At 48.4% G+C, this 12,751-nt stretch overlaps 1 long non-coding RNA gene across 1 annotated transcript; it reads right to left on the minus strand.

The window, feature by feature from the left end:
• Nucleotides 1-3,857: 3,857 nt before the first annotated feature.
• On the minus strand, nucleotides 3,858-12,508 carry LOC310699063. Its single transcript, XR_014521907.1, has 3 exons — nucleotides 12,402-12,508; nucleotides 7,927-10,711; nucleotides 3,858-6,560 (listed from the first exon to the last, which is right to left on the minus strand). It is a non-coding gene; the product is annotated as an uncharacterized lncRNA (long non-coding RNA).
• Nucleotides 12,509-12,751: the final 243 nt, after the last annotated feature.

Below are 12,751 nucleotides of genomic sequence, written 5' to 3' on the forward strand. Positions count from 1 at the left end.
AAAATTGCATGCAGCACTGGATTTGCATGAGGACTCCTCTTTAAAAATGGAAAGTACTGCAGAAATGTGGAGGATCAAATCTAAGACTGGGAAAATGAGAAATGGATGGACACTGAAATGGACCAATTTGTCAGTTGCTGCTAGCTGCAGCTAGAATCCCTACGCAGAACTACAATCCACACCTCTGGGTCCCAGTGAAACTTGTAGAAGCACCCCCTTCCCTTGCCCTTTCCCTGAAATAGGCAGCCCTTAGTATTTCACTTCTTCCTTTCATGAAGATGAAGACCTTTAGAGGCCCTAAAGCAGTCAAAATATTAGGTTGCCTCCCCCTAAGCAATTCAAAATAAATAGGGGAAGAACGTGCAGTGGGGTGTAAGGGAGTCTAGTGAAGTTCTGTTTTCCCCCATGTATATGTTCTACTGAGTAATCCAGGGGTGTCTCTGCCTTTTTGCATTGGGAGTAAGGCTCACGGGACTCAGCAAGCAGGCGTAGGATTGTGCTGTGAAGGCCTAGAGACCAGGGGGTGGCAAGTTGAATAAAATATCAGGTGGGGGGACCAGGTAAACCCCGTCCTGTGTAATCGATCACATGACATGGTGCACACATACCATTTGAATGGCAATGCCCATCAACTTTGGGGGAAGGCGGGCCCCCTCAAATATTTTATGGGGGGTGGGCTGAAGGGACCTTGGTCCCTAGGAGTTGGCTCCTATACTAGAGGCAGGGAGAAAGGGCTAGCATCTCTTGTATTTTTTTTAAAAAAAAATTTATTGAGTTTTCCACATATTCACATTTTGTTACATAATTCTATGACTTAATATATTACTCTGTAAGAGCATCGACCTCCTTCCCTCCCTCTTTCTGACTTCCACATAACTTTCCATATTCTTCGCATTTCTATAAGCACTTATTTACCCTTGTCAAATTATAATATTTCACCTTATTATCGGTAAATCAGTTCCTTATATTTACATTACAGAGCCTTTCAATTCAAGCCTACAAACATTTTCAAATGTTTACAATTTTCTTTCATAGAAAATATAAATTTGTTCCAGTCCTTACGAAACAGTTCGTCACGCTGATTCCAGATCTTCCCCGTCAACTTGGCCATCTCTCCGTACTCCATCATCTTGACCTGCCAATCTTCCAGTGTTGGAAGTTCCTGCTGCTTCCATTTCTGACCCAGAAGTGTCCTTGCAGCCGTTTTGGCATACATACACATGTTTACATCACTTTTATGTATTTCCTCACCAATTAAGCCTAATTAAAATGCCTCTGGATTTTTATTAAAATTATATTTCAAAACCGTTTTTACCTCGTTGTATATTATGTCCCAGAAGGCTTTCACTTTAGAACAAGTGGGTTAGCATCTCTTGTAACTCACATTCACTTTCAAACACACCTTGTGTGCACAGTGAAATCATTGTGGGTTTTTAGTTGTTTTTCTGTTTTACAAAGACATCAGGGCAGTTAATTACCAGGGACAAACACTGGCAAACAGGGTAACAACAAAAAAGAAAAAAGAAAATTCCATTTAAATTCCATTTAAAAAAGAAAATTCCATTAAGACCTTTTCATAGTACATTACACTAAAAAGCAAGAAAAATACTAAGTCCTCTTTCACAGATAAATCTTAAGTTGCCCCACACAATTCCCCAGCATAGGAATAGTGTGAGTGGAGGCTGGGTGCACCACATTGGAGACCCCAGGCGGAGTAGTAGGGGAATCTCATCCTTTACTTCCACACAAGGGTGACAGGCCAAATCATCTGTCAGGATAGATATGGTGGCCACGATTTCGCTGAAAACCCGATGTCTTAGGATTCACAACAAAGCAACGGCAAACACCTGCTAAAGACCCCCTGAAATGTTTGGCGGTGAAAACCCCACATTTCATGGCACCCCCAAAAATGAGCCTTTGGCGCCCTAACTCATGGGATCCCAATTTCTCCAAAAGTCAGACGTTGTCCGATTCACTCCAAAGTGGCGCCAAACACCCAGAGAATGCCCCCTGCAAGGTTTGGGGGTGAAAACACTACGTTTCACATCGCCCCACAAAATGAGCCCTCGACGCCGTAACCCACATGGTTGTCAGGGGCTGGACTGAGGAGGAATGGTGGGAGCCCTCCCCCCCAAGGACCTGCTCCACAACTCCAATTTATAAAGATTATAATCCAAGTTAACGAGATCTTCTTGCAATTAGAGGTCAAGAGATATGTAAAAGTCAGTGCTTTATATGATTCAGCCACATGGTGGAGCAATACACAAAGATTAAAGAAGCCATGATAGCCAGCTCTGAAAAGCTGGGGTGGTTTGTGTCTTCAAAGGCATGGCAGTGTGGCTTGAAGTTAATGACTTGTAACACCTCACAGTCATCATCATAATATAATAATAATAATAATAATAATAATAATAATAATAATAATAATAATAATAATAATAATTTAATATTTATACCCAGCCACTCTGGGCGGCTTCCAACAAAATATTAAAATAAAATAGTCTGTCAAACATTCAAAGCTTCCCAGAACAGGGCTGCCTTCAGATGTCTTCTAAATGTCAGGTAGCTGTTTATCTCTCTGACATCTGGTGGGAGGGGGTTCCACAGGGCAGGCACCACTACCCTGTAACTTGGCTTCTCGTAGGGAAGGAACCGCCAAAAGGCCCTCAGCGCTGGACCTCAGTGTCCAGGCAGAATGATGGGGGTGGAGGCGCTCCTTCAGGTATACTGGGCCTTTGAGGCCATTTAGGGCTTTAAAGGTCAGCACCAACACTTTGAATTGTGCCCGGAAACATACTGAGAGCCAATGTAGGTCTTGGGGGCCACTCCCAGTCACCAGTCTAGCTGCCGCATTCTGGATTAGTTGTAGTTTCCGGGTCACCTTCAAAGGTAGCCCCACGTAGAGCGCATTGCAGTAGTCCAAGCGGGAGATAACCAGAGCATGCACCACTCTGGCGAGGCAATCCACAGGCAGATAGGGTCTCAGCCTGCGTACTAGATGAAGCTGGTCAACAGCTGCCCTGGACACAGAATTGACCTGCGCCTCCATGGACACCATGAACTGAAAGGTCCCGGGGGCGTTACCCTGAGCCTCAGCCACAAGGAATGTGCAGCAGCAGAAAATGGTAATGCTGTTCTAGGTTGCATCTATGGAAGTCCAGGGTCCTGATGAAACAAAGTCCAAGTCCTACTCTCTCCTACCTTGGTCAGGCCACACCTGGAGTCCTGTGTCCAGTTCTGGGCACCATCATTTAAGAAGATGTTGACAAGCTGGAATGTGTGCAGAGGAGGGCAACCAAGACAACCAAGGGTCTGGAAACTAAGATTGAAGAGAAACACTTGAAGGAGCTGGGTAGGTTTGGCCTGGAAAAGGGGAAAACTGAGAGGAGATCTGACAGCCATCTTCAAATATCTTAAGGGCTGTCACATGGAAGAGGGAACAAGCTTCTTTTCTCCTGCTCTAGATGGTAGGACTCGAACCCATGGATTCAAGTTATAAGAAAGGAGATTCCAACTAAACATTCATAAAAACTTTCTGGCAGTAAGGGCTGTTTGGCATTGGAACAGATTCCCATGAGAGGTGGTGGACTCTCCTTCCTTGGAGGTTACTAAGCAGAGGTTGGCTGGCCGTCTGCCATGGATGCTTTTGCTGAGATTGCTGCATCACAGGGGGCTGGACTAGATGACCCTTGGTGTCCCTTCCAGCTATAAGTTTCTATGATTCTATGAAATTGATCTGGATTAATGACAGCCATCCACCAGTTTCATATGCAAAACTGCTTCCCACCCCACCCCCTTACTGATTAATATATATAAAAAATACATTAAAGTAGACAAATAATAACTTACAAAAAGGATCAATAAACGTGTCACCTTTATTATATAAACTGTTATCATAATCACATGTCAAAATTTCTTTTGTGAATGAAATAAAATGGTTTCAATCAGTTTTTAATAACCAACAATCAAATGTAGTGCTTGGGGTACAGCTTAGATCAATTCCCCCGATGTTCAGTGTCCAGGGGTTCAGTGCCTGGCACCCAGAAACTCATGGCAAAGGGGAGTCTGGCACCAAGTAACTCATAACATTTCACTTCCTTGCAAGCTAAGGAAAGCTGTTGATTGGCAGAAGACACTGGGCAGAAACAGAAACAGGGGGATGAGGGGGTCTAAGGGTGAAGTCCTGCTCCTGTCCATCCTAATACTGGACAGATTATTACAGGATGTTGAGAAGGGTCATTTTTTACTATTAATTGAGAAACAGCAGCCATAGTCTAGGCCAGGAGTGTTTTTCCTTGGTGACACCGCCTTGTTGAAAAGTGTGTGTTTGCAGGGTGTTTCCTGTCCTGTCCAGAAATGCACCGTGCTGGATGAAGCCAGCTCTAGATCCTTCCTAAATAAATAAAATAAAAACTCACTGGAAGAAATATTTGAAAAATTAATGTTAAGGGGAACAATTCACATTGTTAAGCAAGGTAGCTAAAGCAACAGGGTCAGGGCCTCCATTGTGACACGTCCCCCTGCTGAGTGACTTGGCTGAGGACTTTGGGAAGAGCAACTATTTGAGGATAGTTCAGGAGAAAGGAGGTGGTTTGTGAGAAGTAATGATGTTTTCCGGCAAAATAAAGATTTCTTCTTCTTGAGTGTAAGTAGGATGTCTAATTCTTTCTGCATTCTGCTTCATTTGCTCTCCCTCAAGATTTAGAAACATAGGGCAGTAAGGCAGATCTGGAAAAAGCCTAGGTAAAGGTACAGGTACCCCTGACTGTTAGGTCCAGTCGCGGACGACTCTAGGGTTGCGCGCTCATCTCGCTCTATAGGCTGAGGGAGCCGGCATACAGCTTCCGGGTCATGTGGCCAGGATGACGAAGCCGCTTCTGGCAAAAGCAGAGCAGTGCACGGAAAGGCTGTTTACCTTCCCGACAGAACGGCACCTACCGTATTTTTGGCTCTATAGGACGCACCGGACCATAAGACGCACCGGATCATAGGAGGGGGAGAACGGGGGGGGGGATTCTCTCCCTCTCTGCTCAGGGTCCCTTCAGCGAAGCGGCAGGAGAAACGGAGCCCCTTCCATTTCTCCTCCCGCTTCGCTGAAGGGGCGCTGCGCAGAGAGGGAAAACTGTGCAGCGCCTCTCCAGCGAAGCGTAGCCTGGAAAGCAAGAGGGATCGGTGTGCACCGACCCCTCTCGCTCTCCAGGCTTCAGGCGGCTATCCGCAAGCCTTCTGAGTGCAGCGGGAACTCCTGCTGCGCTTGGAAGGCTTGCGGATAGCTGCCTGAAGCCCCCAGAGCGTAGCCTTTGAAGCCTCCGCAGAGCAGCGGGGTGAAGGCACCCCGCTGTCCTGCGAAGGCTTTGTGCAGCCATCCCCAAGCTAGAACAGTGAGACGGAGCGCCGCGCAGTGCTCCGCCTCACTGTTCTGGCTTCGGGGACGGCCTTTGAAGCCTCTGCAGGGCGGCAGGGTGCCTTCACCCCGCTGCCCTGCGGAGGCTTTGCGCAGCTAACCCCAAGCTAGAACAGCGAGACGGAGCGCTGCGCAGCGCTCCTTCTCCCTGCTCTGGCTTTGGGCTTAGCTGCGCAGCCTGCATTCACTCCATAGGGCGCACACAAATTTTCCCTTAATTTGTGTTTTTTTTAAAAAAAATAATTATTATTAGCAAACCAATCAAATCACATTAGTTCCAAATTACAAAACCGAATTTTAAATTTTTGTTGGGGGTACCCATGCCTCGAGCTCTTAAAGGGATCCAATCATCTCTTATTTCTGCTGCTTTGATCATTTCCCCTTAATTTTTGGAGGGGAAAAAGTGCGTCCTATAGAGTGAAAAATACGGTATTTATCTACTTCCACTTTCGAACTGCTAGGTTGGCAGGAGCTGGGACCGAGCCGCAGGAGCTCACCCCGTCGCTGGGATTCGAACTGCCGACCTTCTGATCAGCAAGCCCTAGGCTCTGTGGCCACCCGTGTCCCTACGGAAAAAGCCTATCGCAGACCAAATCCCCCTCCCAAACCTGGTATGTAAGGGCTTCCGGTTTTTCCGCCCTCCGTTGTGGATGTGCTTCGCGGGTTCTCCGCGCCTAGCAGCTGTTAGAGGGAACTTTGGGGGGCAACGCGGAGGCTACACGACCCCCAAAAAGGCTCTGGGCGTGGCCCAGGGCTGACATTGTCCGGCAGCGTCAAAAAAGGAACCCTTCGAAGCCCACGTCCTAACCAGGAGGTGAATCGACAGAGAGTACCTAGACGCAAGGACACGAGCAATCCTCAGCAGCAAGCCTCAAAGTCCCAAAGGGTAAGAACGGCAGCTAACAAGGAGAGCTTGAGGAGAAGAGGGTCTGTGAGACTTATTTATACAAACTGAACTGCTCAGAAACAGACCCAAAAGACTAGCACATAAAGAGTAAAGAACGGGAGATTTTATCTTAAACATATTGGAAATCTTTCTCATTATACGTAACCATAAGCAAAGATTTCTCTAACAAGTGCCAGTAAGAAAAGGAAGACAGATTCAAATTTCACTCTGCAACAGTACTAGCCCATTAAAAGAAGCGGAATTCAAGGACTTACCGTATTTTTTGCACCATAGGACGCACTTTTCCCCCTCCAAAAATGAAGGGGAAATGTGTGTGCATCCTATGGTGCGAATGCAGGCTTTCGCTGAAGCCTGGAGAGTGAGAGGGGTGGGTTGCCAGCATGCCGAAGCCTGCGCGCGCTGAGCTCATTGCGTCCAGGCTTCCCGGACCTCCCCGCAAGCAGCGGGAGCGCTCCCGCTGTTTGCGCAGGGTTGCCAGCATGCCGAAGCGTGCGTGCACTGAGCTCAGCGCGTCCAGGCTTCCCGGACCTCCCCGCAAGCAGCGGGAGTGCTCCCGCTGTTTGCGCAGGGTTGCCAGCATGCCGAAGCCTGCGCACGCTGAGCTTAGCGCGTCCAGGCTTCGCGGACCTCCCCGCAAACAGCAGGAGCGCTCCCGCTGTTTGCGCAGGGTTGCCAGCATGCCGAAGCCTGCGCGCGCTGAGCTCAGCGCGTCCAGGCTTCACGGACCTCCACACAAGCAGCGGGAGGGCTCCCGCTGTTTGCGCAGGGTTGCCAGCATGCCGAAGCCTGTGCGCGCTGAGCTCAGCGCGTCCAGGCTTCGCGGACCTCCCCACAAGCAGCGGGAGGGCTCCCGCTGTTTGCGCAGGGTTGCCAGCATGCCGAAGCCTGCGCGCGCTGAGCTCAGCGCGTCCAGGCTTCACGGACCTCCCCACAAGCAGCGGGAGGGCTCCCGCTGTTTGCGCAGGGTTGCCAGCATGCCGAAGCCTGCGCGCGCTGAGCTCAGCGCGTCCAGGCTTCGCGGACCTCCCCGCAAACAGCAGGAGCGCTCCCGCTCTTTGCGCAGGGTTGCCAGCATGCCGAAGCCTGCGCGCGCTGAGCTTAGCGCGTCCAGGCTTCCCGGACCTCCCCGCAAGCAGCGGGAGCGCTCCCGCTGTTTGCGCAGGGTTGCCAGCATGCCGAAGCCTGCGCGCGCTGAGCTCAGCGCGTCCAGGCTTCGCGGACCTCCCCGCAAACAGCAGGAGCGCTCCCGCTCTTTGCACAGGGTTGCCAGCATGCCGAAGCCTGCGCGCGCTGAGCTTAGTGCGTCCAGGCTTCCCGGACCTCCCCGCAAGCAGCGGGAGCGCTCCCGCTGTTTGCGCAGGGTTGCCAGCATGCCGAAGCCTGCGCGCGCTGAGCTCAGCACGTCCAGGCTTCGCAGACCTCTCCACAAGCAGGGGGAGCCAGCACTGGGCTCCCACGGCTTGCAGAGAGCTACCTGTTTGGGGGCTGGGGTTGGGGGAAGCTTGAGCTTCCCCAGCCCGCGCCTGGGGGGGGAAATAATTTTTTTCCCTTTATTTCCCCCCAAAAAAACTGGGTGCGCCCTATGTTCCGGTGCGCCCTATGGTGCGAAAAATACGGTAACATGTTTTTTACTTTGAAGTGGCGTGAGCCCAGCGAAAGAGACTGAGTTAAAAGACTTGGATTGTCAGCGCTGTTTGTGGTAAAAGAGTGGAAGTTACTGGAAAACAAAGGTAAAAGAGAAGGCAACACTTTTAATATTGAACTTATATTAAACACTAACCTATAAAGATGGCAAAGATGGCATAGCGTGGTCTAGGAGAAATGGCTGGACTAATTGGAGAATCGGGAAGAGAAGAAAAGTGGCGAAAGGAGGGGCAGAACTGCACAAAAGAGGAAAGGGACTATAAAATAAAAGATGAGCATCTTTAGTTTGAGGAGGTAGTTTGTGAGAAAGGAAATACGTTTTCTGGTGTAATGAAGAGACTTTCTTCATATAAAGTATAAGTAGGATTCCTAATTCCTAATTCCTTCTGCATTCTGTTTCTTTTACTATCCCTCAAGATTCAGAAACATAGGGAACCAAGTCATGGTTAGATTAGTTTATAAAGATTGGCTGCGTGAGCTGCTGGTCTCCTGCTGTCATGTGCCAAAGATCCATCCCCTGGTCTGTGAGGAGGAGGAGGAAGAGATATTGGAAGAGAAATGGGAGGATGAAGTGATGGTTATGAAGATCAGAAGGAATCTTTAGTGAAGGTGAAAACAATTTATGTAAGACCAAGCGACCAGGGGATGGATGCCACCGATATATAGATGGGGAGTGTTGATCTTTGTTCTTGAGGAACAGGGAGGCCAGAGAGAATCTGGATCACTGGGATGGGGGGAGGCAGCTCCCTGATTCAAGAAGAGTTCAGGGATGGGATGAGGAAGGGAGGAAGGGAGAATAACGCAAGCCACCTGGAGATCCTTGCAGGAAAGATGTAGTAATCAATTTTTCCTCTTCATTTCTCTTCCAGGCAGCGATAACAGTGAGGCCAGCAGCTCCAGTACAGCTCTACCCCACTCCAAGACCCAGTTCTCCCTTCGCCCAAAACCCAAGTATCTAAATAAATAAATAATAGGGATGCGGGTGGTGCTGTGGGTTAAACCACAGAGCCTAGGACTTGCCTATCAGAAGGCTGGCGGTTCGAATCCCCATGACCGAGTGAACTCCCGTTGCTCGGTCCCTGCTCCTGCCAACCTAGCAGTTCGAAAGCACATCAAAGGGCAAGTAGATAAATAGGTACCGCTACGGCGGGAAGGTAAAGGGCGTTTCCGTGCGCTGCTCTGGTTCAGAAGCAGCTTAGTCATGCTGGCCACATGACCCAGAAACTGTACATGACCGGTCCACCAATAAAACGAGATGAGCGCCGCAACCCCAGAGTCGGCCACGACTGGACCTAAGGGTCAGGGGTCCTTTTCAAACTTCTTATAAATGGAAACTGGTCAGGCAACCTTTCAAACTTCTTATAAATGGAAACTGGGGAAAGCCCCCTCCAAAAGAATAGACTGTGCCCAGTGACTAGCTGATCCACATGCCTGTTCAGTTGACGCTCTAGATGCCTACTCAGTTGTTCTCAAAGGCTGTTGAAAGAGAGAATGGCTAGTGTGGCAGGCTGTGCGAGCTGCTGGCCTCCTGCTGTCGTGCCCCTAAAATCCACCCCCTGGTCTGCGAGGAGGAGGAGGAAGAGATATTGGAAGAGAAATGGAATGAGGAAGTAAATATAATTAAAGAAAGGGAGAATAGCGTAAGCCACCTGAAGATCCTTGAAGGAAAGATGGGTTGTCAACATAATAAGAAATAGAAAGATTAAAAATATTTTCTCTTCTTCTCTCTTCCGGGCAGCGACAGCAGTGAGGCCAGCAACTCCAGCACAGATCTCCCTCCCCACCAAGACCCAGTCCTCCCCTTCCCCACAAACCCAAATAGAAAAATAAAATAAAAATAATCATCATCATTATTATTCTAATCAAGTTCCTTTACAAACATGCTATTCTGTGATCATCCTTTTATCCTAGGCGGTGCTTTTTCCTACGTTTGTGAGCATGAGTGGAAATCCTGAGTCTCGCTGCAGGAGTCAACAGTTTGGCTCCTTCCCTTGTTGTTGCTCCTAGATGGAACCGCACATGTGCGAAGACAAGACAGAGCCTTCCAAACTGGATCAATAAACGTGTCACCCGTTGTCTGAAAACCACTGTCCTAATCACATGCCAGATTGTCTTTTTTGAATGAAATAAAATTCTTTCAAATAGTTTTTTAATGTTGTCATTTGTCTGTCTTGAGAAGCAATGGAGTGCGCCTCCGGGGGTGAGGTCAAAAGTCAAGCAAGGGTGTCAGCAGTCCCAAAGGGACCTCTCCAGGGAGCAAGACTGGGCAGTGTGTCTGGAGGTCCTGGGCTTCCCAGATGACAAGACTCCCTCTCTTGGCCTTGCAGATGTGTCTCCAAGGAAAGCAGAGTTAGGCACCAGTTGGGCTGCAGGAGATGTCAGAAGGGGTTGTAAACGGCGCCATCCAACTGCCTGAGGGACTCCACTCCAGATTTGTGTAGGCTTTACTCCTTAGCCTTTTCAGCTCCCAAAGATATCCCACAGGCAAATTAGGATCAGAGTTTTCCTTCTCCTCGATGGGCTATCTTTATAGGTGGATGAGCCCCATCTGCTCCTCACTTCCCTCCACAGCATTGCAGAAACCACCTTCTTGACCACTGGGCCCACGCTTGGTCTTGTCCGCTCAATCTGCTGGAGCCTGTCTTGGCACACAGGGGAAGTTCCTGAGCATTTGAGACTCCTTGGCTGCCCTCACCTGGTTTAGGTGGCCAGTCAAACCGTTCCCAGGATGTGGCCTCTGTCAATGCTGACCGTTTCTAGGAGCAAGAGAACAAACTTTTTATTAAAGAATGGAAATGGTTTAATGAATAGTTACAAACTGTAAACAGATAAGAACATTGGCAGGATTATTGGAATAACCTGCAGTTTAATAAGATTATATATTTAAAGCAGATGCATAAATGAAGAAATTAAGGTAATTTGGATATGCATAAGATATGAAGAATCAATTTAAGGAACTGCAGAAAGAGGGGGAAGGAAGTCAAGTTTTGAAATGTTAAAATGACTGCAAAATTATTGAAATGTATAAACTTGAAAATCATAATTTTTTTTAAAAAAATTATTTCGCCAAAAATCAGACATCATCCGTTTCACTCCCAACTGGAGCCAAAGGACACAGGCCTGGCCAGGACAGCTTTCCAGTGATAGCTTCTGCGGTGATGAGGCATGTGAGCCTCAACTGTCCTGCATCTACTCCAGCTGAGGAATCACACACCTCCTGCCCAAGCTAGCGAGCCCCACCTGGGCTGTGGGTCCTTGCCTTCCGTCCCTCCCAACTGACAGCTGTTAGTTCTGGAATCCTGAGCTTGAGGGGGGGGTACATCCCTTTTCGCCCCGTGGGACACTCACCACCCCTTAGCCACCTGCCTTTGGCGCTGCAGCAGTGATGGCTTTGGTCCCTGAAAGAGCATGCAAGATCTCTCCCAAATCTCAATACATATTTTGCTCTCCTAGACATCTTGCAAGACTTCAGTGAGATCTCACAAGATCTTGCAGGAAATCTCCAATCTGTTTACCTGCAAGCACACACATTTAATTTTTTTTTCTTATTTAGTACAAATTTCTCAATCTAACAGATTTGCACATAGGATTCTGTATCACATGAAACGGCACATTTGTTTTGTTCTATTGTTACATTATTTGTGGCCTTCTAACACTTTGGGAGAAGCCTTCTCTCCCTTTTCCCTTAAAAAATGAGGATCTATGCTTTACACTCAGCAGGGAGGCCCATTTAAAAGGAAACATGTAGTTGTTTTGCTGCTGCTTTTTTGTGTTCTCAGGTGTCCAAGTTAGCCTCCTGGCCCTGCTCCTCCAATATACCACAGCAACATCCCCACTAGAAATCCCTACTTGGGCTTTCATTGGCCATCAGCAATATCCGGTGGAGCCAGGTGGAGAGAAATGCCCCACCTTGCCCATCTTTGGGGTTTCAAGAGGTATATCCTCTGTGCATGTGCAGAATTCATGATTCAGCAAATCTATTAGACCATTGAAAGAGTTCTTTCCTCTGATTAAATTACCAAAGGAAGAAAGCAGGATTGGCTTTTCTCACCAGGGACACAAGGAAGGGGAAGGTGTATGCTTAAGAAATCAAATTCCCCAAGGGCTGAAACTCTGTTCAGCCAATTAAAAAACCCCAATTCTCTCAGGAGAGTGCTTCATATCCGGCGGGCAGGGCTTGTGTGCTTTGCTCATGATCCCTTGGGTGTCCTGAGGCTGTTAGAGCAGCAGCCGTAAGTCTTGGGGCTCTGGGAGTGAGACATTGTCCTCAGAAGGCAAAGAGTAACTGAGGTTCCCTTTTCTCTCCCTTGGAGGCCCTGAACCAGGAGCTGGCCAGTTCAGGGCCTCCATGGGAGAGAAAAGGGGGGCCAGCACTTGTGCTCAAATGAGCTTTCATACGCGGTCATCCTGCCCCACACTCACATTCCAAAATATCTGCATGCTCACCTATCCAAGAGGTGGTTGGTCTTGGGCTGGGGGGTCCCAGAAGGCAGAATAAGTTGGGAAGCAAAGCCCAAGAAGTTGGAGGCATCCTCTTCGCATCCACCCAAACCCAATCTAAACAGCTTTGCTCCAGAACCAGCCCCTCCCTTCAGTTCTGTTCAGTTAAGAATGTCAGTTAAGAGGGACCACTGTAGCACCCTGCTTGTGGTTAATGCTTAGCTGGAATGAAATATTCAACGCAGCAATAGAGAAATTAAAATAATTATTTATTTGTCAGACAAATAAATGAGAGGCACAGTGGTATATGGTTACCAAGCTCTGGCCTGGCCTCCTGCCATTATGGCCAGTCCTTA

The sequence above is a fragment of the Podarcis liolepis genome, assembly GCF_965112155.1.
Source record: "Podarcis liolepis genome assembly, contig: HAP1_SCAFFOLD_38, whole genome shotgun sequence".
NCBI classification, from domain to species: Eukaryota; Metazoa; Chordata; class Lepidosauria; order Squamata; family Lacertidae; genus Podarcis; species Podarcis liolepis.